Below are 17,375 nucleotides of genomic sequence, written 5' to 3'. Positions count from 1 at the left end.
CTACCTTAAATGGGTTATTGTGAGGAAATAACTGTGCAAACTTGGAAAATATCTTTACATGAGTGTTGTGATAATAATGATGAGGCATATTTCTTTCTCTTAGTGAGTTTACATTCTACTGGGATAGAAATATATATTTATATATAAAGGAAAAATCAAAAATTATGTGTGGAGAGGGAGAACATTAAAAATTGAAGGATCAGAAAGGTTTTCCTGAAGAGGTTGAACTATGAAAAAAAAATTGATGATTCTAAGAAATTAAAAGCAGAAAGGAATGTATTCAGGACATTAATTTGTACAAGACAAGGTATTAATTTGTGAAAAAGAAACAGAAGTAAAGGTTAGCAAATCAAGATTAAGGAGTCAAAAGTAGCCCAGTTTTTTCCCAGAATAAAGAGTATATGAAGAGGAATAATGTACTCTGAATTCATAGTCTAGAATCATATTAAAGGAGTTTAGGTACTAATATGAAGAGTATCTATTTTATTCTAAAGGCATTAGGGGGCCAATGAGAATATTTGAACAGAGAAGTGACATTTAGGAAAATTAATTTTTAAGTTGTGCAGGGAAAAAGCATTGGAGATGGACAAGAAATAAGATATTTATAAGAAGATCTTTATTGTTTTTTAGGTTTTTGCAAGGCAAATGGGGTTAAGTGGCTTGCCCAAAGCCACACAGCTAGGTAATTATTAAATGTCTGAGGCCAGATTTGAACGCAGGGACTCCTGACTCCAGGGCCAGTGCTCTATCCACTGCATCACCTAGCCACTCCAAGAAGCTCTTTTAATAGTTGAAAGAGAAGGAATTAGACTCTTACCTTTGATAGTAGCCATATGAGAAATAAATGGGACAAATTTGAGACATAATGTACAGGTATAATAGACCAAATTTAGCATCTGATTGATTATTAGAGCTAAGGGAGAATAAAAAAATTGAATAACATGTTGAAGTTGTAGACCTTGTGACTTATGGGATAGAGGGATCTTTAACAGAAATTTGGAAATTAGGGGGCAGCTAGGTGATGCAGTGGATAGAGCACGGGCCCTGAAGTCAGGAGTCCCTGCGTTCAAATCTGGCCTCAGACACTTAATAATTACCTAGCTGTGTGGCCTTGGGCAAGCCACTTAACCCCATTTGCCTTGCAAAAAAAAAAAAACTAAAAAAAAAGAAATTTGGAAATTAGGGAGAGGAGTAGATTTAATTGGAGAAAACAAATTGCTTTAGAATTATTGACTTTGAGATTCTCAATTAATATACAGGGTCATGTGATTTGATATAAAACTGAAGTTCATAAGAGAGATCAGAGGTAATTACTGACTGTTCAGTCTTATTCAATTATAGCAATATCCTCATTTCCTCTCAGGACCCAAATAAAGTATTTCAGAGTCTCTTAATTTCTGTAGCACTGCAAGACATCCAAAAAACTAGGATAACGTTATTTAAAAAATAAAGATCTGGTATGCCATTCTGTCATCATTCTTACATACTTATTTTCTCAATAAATTTCAAAAAAATTGAATTCACTTATTTTCTGCCATAGTAGCTAGGAATTTGAACTGATAGTGCAGAATATTTAAATTTAAATTGTCCCCTAGGTACTTACAACCAATGTGACCCTGAGCTAGTCCCTTAGTTGCTCTGATCCTCCATTTCTTTTTCTATCAAATGGAATGATAGCACTTTCCTCAAAGGTTTGAGGTGAGGAATAAATAAAACAATTTTAAGTTATTTGCAAACTTCAAAATGTTATATAAATATTACTTATCATTATCACCAGCACCACCACAACAACCATTACCACCATCCTTGTCCCCATTCTTTCAATTGACCTTTTCATATCCTTTCAAAATATGGTTAAATATTTTATATACCATCTAATATATACAATCTATTCCAATGATGAACAGTCCATAGAAAGCTTTTGGTACTCCATTTGAGTCTAATTCTATTGACTCAGTTTCACATCTCACTTGATATTTCCTTGTAATCCAGAAATCTTATCCCTTTGTTTGCCTTTCTAATTAGGTCACATACCATTTTTTGAGATAATAAATTCAAGTCCAACTGATGATTTAATTTCTCATGAATACCTCTCTTAGATTTCCTAGAAGACCAGATTCTCCTAATTGAAAAGGGGAGCAAAACTAGTTAAAATTATTAAGATTTTAGCAGCAATTATCTATACTGCTATAGCAACGCCATGGTGATTGTTAAGTGTTAACTGTTGTTAAATAGTTCACAATAGAGTTTTATCTAATCTCTCTTCCTCTATCAATGGTGTTCAAATTCAAAATCTCTTAGCCAGAGTATTGCATGTAGCACTCTAGACCAATATAAGTTTGAATTTTTTTAAATACTATCTCCATTGGATTGAAGTGGCATTTGTGAGGAGAGTGTATAATCTATGAGATACAACAATAACTGTCAAGATTTCAAAAGAATGACTAGAAAGAATAGAATGTTGACAGCAACCCAAGCAACATATTTATATACAATGATAACAATATTAGCAAAGAACATTATATATATTATATCTATAATATATATATGTATATAGTGATTCATTTGATTTTCACTATCCACATTTTAAAGGTGAAGAAACTAGGGCTGAGAGAGATTAAATGACTTGTCCAAGGGTACACAGTTGTTGAGTGTTCAAGAGAGGATTTAAACTCCTCTGAGTTTAGATGATTCTAAGTCATTTTCCTGATATCAAGTTCAGAATTAACCATTTCACAGCATAGATACCTATCCAAATATTATATATGATATATATATATATATAATTGTGCACATATATGATAAAGAAAATAAATTCTTCTGTATGTACATATATGATAAAGAAAGTAAATTTTGAGCAAGGAGAAAGAATGGAGTAACTATGGGTATTCCATCAAAAATACAATTTGAACTAAAAAAATTGAATCATTTCTATCATTTTTAAAGTAAATTTGTGAGTTGTGATGGAAATAAGGAGGAATCAAGGGACAGAGGTCAACAATTAAGATGCATAGGGTTTCATATCTTGGCTTTAGTTTATAAATAATGAGGAGATCCATGAAAGGGCAGAAACTGTGGTGATAATAAATATGGCATTCTAATAATAGGAATAAAGTTGATTTAGTCATAAATAAAAACAAGGATGAATTTCATTGAGTAAACCTTGTTTGAAGATATTTTGTTCCTTTTAAAAATTCATTTGAAAACTGATAAAAAGGCTATAGGAGTAGCATGTAACAATTGCTTAACTATATGAGTAGAAGTTACAATGCACATAATTTTACTTGTTGAGTAAGTTTCTGTTTAGAAATACATATAAATACACATAGTCCTGCACATTTACATATACACTTATGGAAACATAGGGAAAATTGAAGAAGAATGGAATTTTCTTTCCTTATGAGTTTGAAAAAATCAGATCCTTCATGATTGAAGCAAGTTTAATAGACTAGCAATGATCTGTGATTTATTTTCACATAGATTAATAAAGAACTCCATATTTTGATACAGACTTGTATAGGCACATTTGCTTATTTTAGGTCATAAGTGCACAAAGAATTGAAAGACATAGTATACCTACATGTTATAATTTAATTAAAAAGGGGCTTAACTTAAGATTAAGCTCTAGGAAAAGTAAAAGAAAATAACCTCTATAAGATACACATTCACACTACTCATTGTGGCAATGATATTTTTTAAAATATGTAAATATTTACATACTTTTATATGTAAACCTACATATTTATATACATGTAAATATAGTTATATTTAAACATACCCATAAATATATTTATTTGTATGTAATGTATAAATATACATATTTTACAAATGTACATGTAAATATGTGAATATTTTACACATATATATAAAACAGTATGTGTTCATTTTATGTGTGACATATGTTTCTAAAATGCATAGATTTTACTCCTCGTTTCAACAATGATAAGTAAACTAAATATCTATAAGTGGTCAGTAATCAAAATTTCTTTTTTTTTCTTTAAAGCCAGATGCAGCTTGGATGATAGTGTTCTGGATACCTCTACCTGCTGGAAAGTCCTTGGCCATTGTAGAGTAATGCGTCAAGAAGATGAAATGCAAGTTGGCTCATGCCCTGCCCCTAAAAAGATGTGCTGCATATGTCAACCAATAACTGGAGATGATTGAAAGAAGAATTCTCTTGACAAAGGACAAACATGATCACTGGCTTCCTGCAGACAAGAAGTTGTTGGAGCCCTCTCAAGTAGAAGCCCAGAAATAAAGATGAAAATAATACCTAAATTGCCATCTGATTGCATATTTCTTCATAATTATGTAAAAGATAAGAGTCAAATATCTTCATAACTTTACCATACTTGGCCATTTTATGTCAGGTGGGTATGTAAAGGGAAACAAGTCAGATTTTTTTCAGTTTACTTATCTTTTTCTCCATCAGTACTCAGAATTGCATTTGTCCTCAGGTTCAGGTTATATTTTGTTGTTATACCACTTTGTGCATATATGTTTAATAATGATATTACTTCTTTGCATGTGGCGCCTCTTTTTTTTGTTTGTTTTTTGTTTTTAAGGCAAATGGTGTTAAGTGGCTTGCCCAAGGCCACACAGCTAGGTAATTATTAAGTGTCTGAGACCAGATTTGAACCCAGGTACTCCTGACTCCAAGGCTGGTGCTTTATCCACTACGACGGACACCTAGCCACCCCCATGTGGTGCCTCTTAAGAAGTTATTGTTTCCTTCCTTAGGCCTTTTAACTAGGTCTCGTTTTACTTTTACTTTGTCTGATATCAGGTTTGCTACTCCTGCTTTCTTTTACTTCAGCTGAAGCATAATATATTTTGCTCTAGACTTTTACCTTTATTCTGTATGTTTCTCACTACTTCAAATGTGAGTCTTGAAAATAAATTATTGTAGGATTCTGCTTTCTAATCCTTTCTGATATCTTCTTCCTTTTTATGGGAAAATTCATCCCATTCACATTTATAGTTATGATTACCAATTCTATATTTCCTTCCATGGTCTCTTTTCCCATTTAAACTTTCTATTTCTTTCTCCCCACCCCCTTATCCTTCTTCACCAATGTGTTGCTCTCTGTCTCTTTTAACTTTTCAATTTTCAATTTAATTTTATTTTAACTTACTTTTTCTTCCTTTTTATCATTCCCTTCTTCCCTTTTCTTTCTGTTTTCACCCCTACATCTCTATAAGGTTGGACATATTTTTAAACTCAGTTGGAAATGCATGTTATTCCCAATTTGAGTCAAAATCTTTTGAGAGTAGATTTATTCATTATTCACACAAACCCCCTTTTTCCCACTATTATAGGTTTTTGTGCCTTTTCATGTGTTGTTACTTATTCTCTAATGCTTAGTCTTGTCCTAGTATAATCCTTTTCAAATCTTTATTGTTTAACCCTGTCTTTACCTATAATCCCTCAGTCAATTTATGCTCCTTTTATTTGGCCAGATAGAAGTTCATTTCTCAAGGGCTGACGCATTAATTGATAAGCATCATATCTCATAGAAGAACTATCCCCTCTTCTGTACCATTAAAAATATACTTCTTAACAGTCATAATTAACATCAAATTATTATCAGTTTATATCATACTCCTCACTTTTCAAATACACTCTATGGACATGTAGTCCTCATGAGCTAAAGTATCATGTAATCCAAAATAATTTCTGGAAGCATTTATTCCACACCCCGTCCAAATACATTCCCTAGAATTGTAGCAAAAGTTGCAAGTAAAACAATATTGATTAATGATATACTGATGACCATTCCCTCTAAGTACACACTCTCTCTCTCTCTCTCTCTCTCTCTCTCTCTCCCTCTCCAACTATAGCACTACAATCCTCATTAACTAAAGTACTGGCTACACTCTCTTCTCCATTTATCCCTAGAATACTACAACTTTTGTTAGCTAAAGTATGGAATAAGACAATGTCACTTCATGATCTATTTATGTCCAGCCCTTCTAAGTACACATTCTTCCTATGTTTCTATTGTACTATAATCCTGGTTAACTAAAGGATATACTAAAGTAAGATCACTTCATCATTTAATTATGTACAGACTTTCTAAGTACTCTCCCCTCCCACCCCCATTGCCAATAAAAAATACCACACTCATTATCAACACTACTTCATGACTCATTTATGCCCATATAATCTAAATACAATGCCAAGCCTCAAAATAAAAAAAAAAAATTCCTGGCATTTTTTTTTGATCAAAGCTTTTGGGTAGAACAGTAATTTGTAAATTATCTCTCCTGAATCTGTTTTCCAGGACATTTGATTTTCCTAATAGGTACTTGACATTTTCATCTATTTTTTTCATCCTTTTTTTTAATTGGTTGCAGTCTTGGTGTCCCATATAGTCATTAGTTTTCATTTGGCCAAATTTGATTTTTACAGTTTTAGCTTCTTCAATTAACTTTTGTGTTTCCTTTTGGTTAATTTTATTTTGTGGTGATTTGCATTCTTTTTTCCAGTTGGTCATTTTTACTTTTTTTTTTTTTTTAGTTTTTGCAAGGCAATGCGGTTAAGTGGCTAGCCCAAGGCCACACAGCTAGGTAATTATTAAGTGTCTGAGGTCGGATTTGAATTCAGGCACTCCCGACTCCAGGGCCAGTGCTCTATCCACTGAACCACCTAGCTGCCGCAGTCATTTTTACTTTTGAAGGAGTTGATTTCTTCAAGTCAATTTTTCATAATTCTTCTACATGGCTCTCATTTATTTCCCCAAATTTCATTTTATCTTCTTTGGTTTTTAAAATCCTTTTTGAATTCTTCCATGAGGTTTTGGATTTGACGCCAATTCATAAACTTATTTACGACAATACACATTACATATTACTTCTTTTGAGATGGCATATTTATCATTTTTCTCTGAATAGTAGGTATCTATGATTAGTGCTCTTCCTATACAACCCTACCCCCCATTTTGATAGTTGAGCTCTGATCCTGGATTACAAGAAGTATAATCACAAGAATTTTGTCCTGTGGCAAGGATTTAATCCCTGACTGATCATTTGTCAATGTATTTTCTATGCACCCCAGGTACTGCTTACACAGAGGTTTGTTTCTACCCTTTGAGTCCATGCTTTGCCTAAGCAATGGTTTGTTCCTAATCCAGTTCTTTCTGCTGCCCTAGCATTCCCAAGACTCAGATTTTATCTTCTGATCTGGTTTTGGGACCCTCCCTGCTTGCCTGGTATCCCTGACTTGCTGAGCTGGGACCTGAGCTATGCTGTGCCTAAAGGCCTGGTTTCTTTCCTGCTCTCCTGCTTGTGCTCAGTTATATTTCCCCTTTACCCCCCCCCCAAAATACACCTATACTAAAGATACTCTATGATATTATAAGTTGAGAACTTTTTTCTTTCTTTTTTTTTGATGGGATCTGTAGCTTTAAGTCTGTCTAGAGGTTTCATTTAGTGTTATATTGGTAAAAGCTCCTGGTGCAAGCTAGCTTTGCGTTATCATCTTGGCTCTACCCACAGAACATTCAATTGGAAAATATCTAGAAAAATAAACAAAGTATATTAAAAAAAGAAAAATAATATGTGCTTGAGGGTCAGTATGTACTAAAGAAAAAAGGCAGACCATGGTGTGCCTTATAAGAGGAACAACAAAAAATTGGTTTAATTCAAAAGTACATTGTATTAAGCTCAAATGATATAAAATCAGACTTCAAAAGAGAGTTTGTAATCAGAGCCTGAAGGATTCAATTCCAAACACAAGAATTTTTCATTTCATTCTAGAGGCAAAAAGGACATTTTACATCTTCTTGATCATAGGAATAACTTCATAAGAACTGCATTTTAGGAAATCCAAAACTATGAGGAATATGAATTTGCAAAGGAAAAGACAATTGAGGGAAAGAATTATGGGGTTATTATCATTATATAGGTGAAATATAATGAAAGCCTTTAAGGGCATTTTGGTGATGTGTTCAGAGAGAATTGAAAAGATGTTGGGAAAGTATCATTCAAAAATGACACAGATTAGATAATGAGAAAAGAAAGTTAAAATTCAAGGACAATCAGAAGTTTTCAACTTGGATGGTATGGCCCTTGAAAGAAACAAAAGAAAATTAATGGAGAATTTTAAAGAGAAATATATAATTGTGTTTAGCAAATTGTGAGTGTGATTTGTCTACTTTGGGAGTTCACTGTCAAACATAGAGAGATTAATATTAATAAGGAGCAAAATAATCAATTATTAAATGTCTATTATGTACCTGGCAGTTTGGTAAGCACTTTGCAAATATGAGCTCATTCTTCCAACAAATCTGGAGATTTATATTATCCCACTCCTATTATTATTATTATTATTATTATTATTATTACTCCTATTTTATAGGTAAGAAAATGGAAGCAAACATATGTTAAGTGAAGTGTCAAGTTTTAGAGCTTGTAATTGTTTGAAATCACTGAATTCAGGTCTTCCTTTTCTTGGTCCATAAGTTTAATCATTAGACCATTTAAGTGTGACAGACATTAGCAGTGAATTTATAGAAGATAGCTTTAAAGGACAGGTTTCAAAGGGTTAAGAAGTAGATGTGATAAAATATAGCTCATTTCAATACTTTAAAAACTGTCTTTTAAGACCTGTATCTTCAAAGGAGGAGAGACACAGAATGCAGGATTAACAGGCTTTGTTATTATTTATATTATATACAATTTATATGAATTTTAAATTTGTTTTATTTTTAATTTATGGAAGAAAAGTATTTATATAATATAATATAACTAATATAATTAAATAATATAGTATAATATTATATAGTACGGTACAGTACAGTACGGTACAATACGATACGATACGATATGATACGATACGATACGTACGATACGATACGATACGATACGATACGATACGATACGATACGATACGATACGATACGATACGTACGATACGATACGATACGATACGATACGATACTATACTATACTATACTATACTATACTATACTATAATATAATATAATATAGTATGATTGCATATGAAACTGCAAATCTACTATGTATAACTTGATATTTTCAAAATTTCATTTATTTTCATCAATATGCACATGAATATTTTTAAGTTACAAAATTTCCTTCTACTCTCCCTTCCTAACCCCTCCCCTCAATGGTGAACAGTCAGGTTAACAGTGTTCATGCATATTTTGATGCACTTTTACAGATTAGTAATTTTTAGTATGAAGGATTAGGATTAAGGGAAAGAGATGCATAAGAGATAATTTTTATAAAGTGTTCATTAGATTCTGAAGAATTGGTTTTTGGTTGCTGCTTCCCTCAAGGTTGTTCATCTCACAGTGTTGTTTTAGATGTGTATATTGTTTTCTTGGTTCTACTAACATCGCTAAGCATCAGCTCCTGTAAGTCATTCCATGCTTCTCTAGAGTTCAACCATTGAACAACAATAGTATTCCATATTGGAACTTAACTATTGTTGCTCAATTGGAATTTAACTATTGTTGTTCAATTATGTTCAGTGAAATAAACAACAATAGTATTCCATAGTATTCATGTTCCATAACTTGTTTAGCCATTCCCCAATTGATGGGCATCCCCTCAATTTCTAATTCTTTGTCACTACAAAAAGAACTGCTATAAATATTTGGGAACATTTAGAATTTTTCCCTTTTTTCTGCAATTTCTTCTGAACAGTTTTATCGCTCTTTGAGCATAGTTCCATATTGCTCTCCAGAAATGTTGGATCCATTCACAACTCCACAAGTAATGTATCATTGGCCCAATCTTCAAACAACCTCTTCAAAACTGATCATTTTCCCCTTTTTCTCATCTTGACCAATCTGATAGGTATGAGATGATAGTGATACCTTATTGCTGTTTTAATTTGCATTTATCTAATTAATAATGATTTGTAGCATTTTTTCTTTTTTTATATAAAAGATTTTATTTTGACTTTTACGATTTTCCCCCTAAACTCAATTCTCCCCCCCCCCCACAGAAGGCAGTCTGTTAGTCTGTACTTTGTTTCCATGGTATACATTGTTCTAAGCTGAATGTGATGAGAGAGAAATCATATCATTAAGGAAGAAAAATAAAATATAAGAAATAGCAAAATTACATAAGATGGCAGTTTTTTTTTTAAATTAAAGTTAATAGTCTTTGATCTTTGTTCAAACTCCACAATTCTTTCTCTTGATACAGATTGCATTCTCCATCACAGATACCCCAATATTGTGCCTGATTGTTGCACAGATAGAATGAGCAAATCTATTAAGTTTGGTCATCATCCCCATCTTGCTATTAGGCTATATAATTTTCTTCTGGTTCTGCTAATCATGCTCAGCATCAGTTCATACAAATCCTTCCAGGCTTCCCTGAATTCCCATCCATCCTTGCTTTCTAATCAAATAATAGTTTTCCATGACATACATATACCACAATTTATTAAGCCATTCCCCAATTGATGGACATATACTTGATTTCCAATTCTTTGCCACGACAAGCAGGGCTGCTATGAATATTTTTGAACAAATGATATTTACCCTTTTTTCTTAGTCTTGTCAGGATATAGACCCAGTATTGGTACTGCTTGATACAGCGATATGCACATTTTGTTGCCCCTTGGACAAAATTCCACATTGGAGCATTTTTCCACATGATTATATATATATATATAGCTATGATTTCTTCATTTGAAAACTGTCTGTTCATATCCTTTGACCATTCATTACTTGGGAAATGACTTGTGATCTCCTAAATTTGATGCAATTCTCTATATAATTTACAAATGAGACCTTTTTCAGAACTCCTTGTGAAGATTATTTCCCAACTTTCTTCTTTCTTCGTATTTTTAAATAGTTTATGTGGAATATGGATTAATTTTTCCTTAAATGTTTGGTAGAATTCACTTGTAAATCCATCTGGACATGGAGACATTTTCTTAGGGAGTTGATTGATGATTTCTTTTTCCTAAAATGGGGTTAGTTAAGTAATTTATTTCCTCTTCTGTTAATCTGTTCAGTTTGTATTTTTTTAAATATTCATCCATTTCATTCAGATTATCCAATTTTTTGTTATACCATTTTGAAAGAAGCTCAGAATTATCTCTTTAATTTCCTCCTTTTGGGTGGTTAGTTCACCCTTTTCATTTTTGATAATGGTAATTTGGTTATCATCTTTCCTTTTTTTATTCAGTTTGACTAAATGTTTGTCTATTTTATTGACTTTTTCATAACACCAACCCTTAGTTTTATTTCTAAGATCAATGGTTTTCTTTCTTTCAATTTTATTAAATCTCTACCTTGGTGTCCTGAATTTCTAATTTGATATTTAATCAGTGATGTCTAATTTTTTTTCTATCTCTTTTAGTTGCATACCCAATTCATTGATCTCCTCTTTCTCTATTTTATTCATACAGGCATTTAGAGAATAAAATTTCCCCTCAAAACTACTTTGGCTGCATCCCACAAACTTTGGTATGTTGTTTCACTATTGTCATTTTCTTGGATATAATTATTAATTTCTTCTATTATTAGTTGTTTGATCCATCCAATATTTAAGAAAAAGATTTAATTTTCAATTAGTTCTTGGTTTATCTTTCCATGACTCTTTATTATGTGAAATTTTTATTGTGTCATGGTCTGAGAAGTGTGTGTATTTATTATTTATGCCTTTCTGAATTTGATTTTAAGATTTTTGTGCCCTAGTACATGGTTAGTTTTTGTGGTGGTGCCATGTCCTCCTGAGAAAAAAGGTATACTCTTTTCTATTCCCATTAGCTTTTCTCCAGAGGTCTATCATAGCTAAATTTTCCAAGATTTCATTCATTTTCTTAACTTCCTTCTTGTTTATTTTATTGTTAGATTTATCTAGTTCTTAGAGAGGGAGGTTGAGGTCCCCCATTATTAAAGTTTTCCAGTCTATGTCTCCTTGTAATTTGCTTAACTTTTCCTCTAGGATTTTGGATGCTATGCCATTAGGTACATACATGTTTAATAATGCTACAGCTTCATTACCTGTGGTGCTTTGAAGAATATGTGGTTTCCATCCTTATCCCTTTTAATGAGACCTATATTTGCTTTTGCTTTATCTGAGATTAGGATGGTTATTCCTGATTTTTTTTAACTTCAGCTGAAACATAGTATATTTTGCTCTATCCTTTTACCTTTACCCTGTGAGTATTTATCTGTATTTCTTGTAATGTATTTCATGGAAACAATTTATTGTAAGATTCTGTTTTTTAATCCATTCTCCCATGTGCTTCCATTTAATGGGACAGTTCATCCCATTCATGTTTACATATAAGATTACTAATTCTGTATTTTCCTCCATACTATCTTTCCCTTTTGAATTTTTACCTTTTTTTCCCCACTTATTCCTCCTCATCAAAGATTTCACCATTTCCCATTTATCTTTTCTTTTAAAATTTTACTTTCAGCTTATTTTCACTTATACCTTCACCTTCTTTTTTATCAGTCCCTGCTTCCCTTACCTTTCTCTTCCCCTTCCCCTGCCCTCCCCACTCCCCTCTAGAGAAGGATAGATTTTTAAACCCAAGTGGGAATGTATCTTGTTCTCTGGGCCAATTCTATTGAATAGAATTTACTCCCTTCTTTCCCACTAAAATTATAAATCTTATGCCTCTTCACCTGGTACTATTAATCAAGTATCATTAATCATAGCTTAATCAAATTATTAATCAATTGATAAATTGATTATTTGATAAACTCAAAGTGTTAACAAAGTACCATCACAGACTGATTGCCTGATTGCTTGTCTGGATCCAGGTAACCATGATGGTGTGGTGCTGGTTGATGGTTTGATAAGCAGCATTGCTTCAAAGTCATTAAGTACCTTCCCTTCTTCTGTTTCATTGGAAGTCACTGCTAAAGAGTCCTGAATTACATCAACTTATAATCATTTTTTCTTTGCCCCTTTTTCAAGTACTCTCCATAGACACACAATTCTCATGAGTCAAAGTATCATCCAAATTCTAATAATTTCATAAACTATTTGTACCCTTCCTCCCAAACTTATTTTTTCTCACACTTTACCCCCCTCCCCACTGAGGATAATTTTACTCTTGTTAAATGAAGTACAGATTAACTGAAACCCTGATTTAATTAACTATAAGAATCTTAAAGGGATCTAAATACTGAGAGACTCTGAAGCTCTCACTTGAGAACTTCACAAATGATATTGTAAAGTATGGTACATATTGACTCAGGACTGTACAGTTTATGATACTCTCTTCCAAGAAAATGCTAAGCTTGATCAGCACAGCAGAATTAAAGTGAATCAAAGGATACTGAGACACTTAAGTTTAGAGTTAACACTCTTGTTTTTCATGAATTTTTGTCTCATAGTGTTGTCAACTTTGACATCTTTAGTAGCAATATAAGACCCAACTATACCCATATCCTCTAACTCCAATCTCTTTAATTATATTTGACTCTTTACTTATCCTAAGAGAAGTAAAATTTCCAAAATTTAGAAGTGTATCTTCCCTTTTAGGGTTTTATACAATTTGATGGTCTTGACTAACATTTTTTTTTGTTTTGTTTTGTTTTTTCCTTCCCCTTTTCATTCACCTTTTTAATGAACCTTGAGTTATGCATTTGGCAATTAAATTCTTTGTTCAATTCTGGTCTTTGAGTCAAGAAAGTTGGTAAATCCTCTATTTTGCTGAACACCCATCTTTTCCCCTGACAATATATGCTGAATTTTGTAAGGAAGTAAATTCTTGGCTGTAATCCCAAGTCCTTTGCCCTCCAATTTTATGGTATTCCAGGTCCTCTAGAGCTTCAGTGTTTAGGCTGTTTGGTTGTGTTGAAGTCTGTGTTTTCTTTATATTTAAATTGTTTCTTTTTTCTGTTTGCAGCATTTTCTACTTTATTTGAGAGTTCTGGAATTTGATGAAAATAGCCCTTGGAGTTTTTATCCTGGGGTCTCTTTCTAGAGGCATTCTGTGTATTCTGTGAATGGTTACAGTGTCTTCTTGTTCTGGCACATTTGGACAGTTTTCCCTGTTAATTTCCTGCATGTTGTTTTCCAGGTTCTTTTCTTTTGATCTAGGCTTTCTAGTTGGCCAATGATTTGTGGATTATCACTCTAGATCTATTTTCCAGGTCATTCATTTTCCTATAAAGGTACTTTATGTTTTCTTCAGTTTTTTCAACCTTTTAAATTCTTTGATGGAATCTTGTAGTCTCATAGATTCATTGGTTTCTATTTGTTCAATTTTAATATTTGGGATTTTATTTTTTTCAATTACATTTTTTGTTTCTTTTTAAAGGTTTGAATTCTCTGGTCAATTTTCCATAATTTTCCTGCATGAATTTCTATTCTTTTTTTGCCATTTTTCTTCTTTCTCTCTTCTTTGGACATTAAATTCTTTTTTATGCTCTTCTATGAACTTGGATTTGAATCCAGTTCATAACTATTTTGAGTCTTCCCCGTGAGTGATTTTTCACTGTTTTCTTATTCAGATCTAGCATAGTTATCATCTTTATTTGCAAAGTAATTTTCCATAGGGATTTCTCTTTTGGATTTTTTGCTCACCATTGTTGTTTTAGCTCTGGTCCTGGGTTATAGAGTGTATAGATCCAAACTTTTCTTTTGTTTATTTTGTTTTTACTGGGACAGGAGTCTGATTTCTGGCTTATCATGGCCAAGATATTGTCTATGCAGCCCAGATATTGCCCTTGCACAGGTTTATTTCCTCCTTTGTGTTCAGGTCCTGACTTAGCAGTGTTTTGTTCCCAACCCAGTCCTGTCTTTTACCATGATGTTCCCAGGGTTCAGACTTTTTGGGGGTTGGAATCCTTCCAGTTGGTTTGCTATCAAGCTACTGCAACTTCTGCTGTTGTCAAACTGTCAATACACTGTGTCTAAAAGCCTTCCACTGGCTTTCCTGCTTTTCTGCCTCTTGGACTCTACTTCCCCTTTTCCTCCAGAGACAGACCTTCACTGAAGATCTTCCATGATGTCTACTATTGGAAACTTCTTTGGATCTTCTCTTTCTTTTTGTGGGATTTGAGCTGAAATGTCAATTCAGGGTCTTCATTTATCTTTGATAGGGAAAAAGTTCCAGGAGCAGGACAGCTTCCCAGCACCATCTTTGCTCTGCCCAGAAAGTTAAAAAGACCATTCTCTTGTTGAACAAAGCCACATAGTAGCTTTTCAGATCTCACCTTCTGATAGTAGAATGTATAAAAACCTAGTTTCAAGATTCCATTTTGGGGGAATGGTTCTTTACACAGTCGCCTCCTCCCCATGCAAACTTGCATAGTCAATGAACTGAAAGAAATATTATTAAATATGCATGACAAAAAATGTGTATGACAGCCTAATTACTAAATGTGTAAGACAAAAAATGTGTATGGCAGCCTAATATTGTTTTGCTCTTTCTTGAGGCCAAACTCTGGAGGGTCACACATGTTTAATTTAATTTTTATTTTTAAAGTCAAACTCATGGAGGTTCTTAGGTTCAAACAAGGAAGAATTAAATGTGGCATTAAAAGTAGAGTTGAGATTGTTATTTAGTTTTGTTTGAGTTTTTATAACTATAGATTTTCTTGCCAAAGATGGTGGAGTGGTTTACCAATTCTCTTTCCAGCTTTATGAAGGCAGGGGTTATGTGCCTTAATATGGGTTACAGAGCTAATGTTTCTCAGATCAGATTTGAATTTTGTTTTTTCAGATTCCAGGCCCAATGCTTTATTAATTGTGCTATCTAGCTTCCCCAAACTATTTGGGCCTAGAAAACATTACTTTATTGCAGTTTCATTCCATGAAGTTTTTTTTTTTCATTTAATAGTATATGAAAGAGAAGAGAAGATTTTGGCTCTAATATAAGACTGAGAAAACATAAGTAATTGATGGAACATGGGGGAAGAGCTTTTAAGGTCAGGGGTTCAATTTTGATGTTGAACTTATTAAAAATTGGACCAAGATTTTTAAGGAAAAAATAATACCAGGAAAAAAATACCAGATGGAGGTATTAGAAAAGCAGAGAGAGGAGCAGCTAGATGGCACAGTAGATAGAGCACCGGCCCTGGAGTCAGGAGTACCTGAGTTCAAATCCGGCCTCAGACACTTAATAATTACATAGCTGTATGGCCTTGGGCAAGCCACTTAACCCCACTTCCTTGAAAAATCTAAAAAAAAGCAGAGAGAGACATAATGGATGGAAATCATAGTTAGACTGTATGATGAAGCTGATAGGAATAGCTGTAGATTCAAGAATAAGGGGATGAGATGCAAGAGAAGACTTTAAAAGTTCTGTGTGATGACATCAAACAATTTTTGGAGATGGTAGGATAAAACCTCTAACCATCCCTAGGTGTAAGAGAGGTAGAATAAATACCTTGGGGAAGCCTTCAAGGCTAATGAAGGTACTGGATAATTTGAGGGGACCTTAGTGTGCCTACTAACATGCTTTTGTTTGCAGGGAGGTATTGTTTATAAAATGAAGAATGAGCTCCAGATACTGAACATTTTAGGAAAGAATGGGAAAATCAGATCTGGTTGCTAACTCTCAGTAGGATATAGAAAGGATGATATTGATAGAAAATCGAAAAGGGAAGAGATGTTGCTGAGTGATGACAAGAGTATCAGAAAGTGAAATCATGAAGAAAGGTGAACACCAACCCTTACTTTTATTTCTATTTATTAATGAGCCATGAGAAGATATATCAAATTCTGGAGAAAATGCCCTGGAATTCAAGTTCTGAAGAGATAGATTTCCCTGAGAATAAGGAGATCCAAAAATATGAGAGAAATGGATTTAATTATTTTAAGTGCAACTTCTGACCAAGGGTACAATGTCAGAGCTTATAAATTGAGATAAGAATACAGGAATAGGGCTCAGAAGCATATGGATTGAAGAAGACTGGAAATAAGAAAAAGAAGTGTTCATTTGGGTATTGTATTTTGAATTACAAGAATACAGAGAAGATAAGAAAAAAATGCTTTTTACATATGTTTTTGCTATTATTGCTTTTTGTCCTTCATTTTTTTTTTGCAAGACAATTAGGGTTAAATGGCTTGCCCAAGGCCACACAGCTAGGTAATTATTAAGTGTCTGAGACTGGATTTGAACCCAGGTACTCCTTACTCCAAGGCCGGTGCTTTATCCACTATGCCACCTAGCCACCCCTGTCCTTCATTTTCTAAGAAGACCATGGCACCAGGAAGGTGATGACATGGCATACCCATGAATTGGATTTGAGTGAGGGGAGTGGTACTATGTACTGTGCTCAGTGACCAGCTTCAATTTTTTCCTCCAGAGCCAACTAGGTCTAGTGACCAGATATAATCAGTGACTGGAAACAGGCTGGATATGAGACAATCAAGTTTATGTGACTTGCCCAAGGTCAAGAAAATTGCAAGTGTCT

General features: G+C 33.3%; 1 long non-coding RNA gene across 1 annotated transcript in view; it reads left to right on the top strand.

Annotated features, from left to right (window-relative positions):
* LOC141489658 (uncharacterized) overlaps positions 1-17,375 on the top strand; it is an 81,409-nt gene that overhangs the window by 16,968 nt on the left and 47,066 nt on the right. Inside the window, exons 2-3 of the long non-coding RNA XR_012468963.1 lie at positions 4,004-4,370; positions 11,396-11,453. This is a non-coding gene — a long non-coding RNA (uncharacterized LOC141489658). The remainder of the gene's footprint in view (positions 1-4,003; positions 4,371-11,395; positions 11,454-17,375) is intronic.

Source organism: Macrotis lagotis, chromosome 5, assembly GCF_037893015.1.
Source record: "Macrotis lagotis isolate mMagLag1 chromosome 5, bilby.v1.9.chrom.fasta, whole genome shotgun sequence".
NCBI classification, from domain to species: Eukaryota; Metazoa; Chordata; class Mammalia; order Peramelemorphia; family Peramelidae; genus Macrotis; species Macrotis lagotis.
This window is presented reverse-complemented; position numbering and strand designations above follow the sequence as displayed.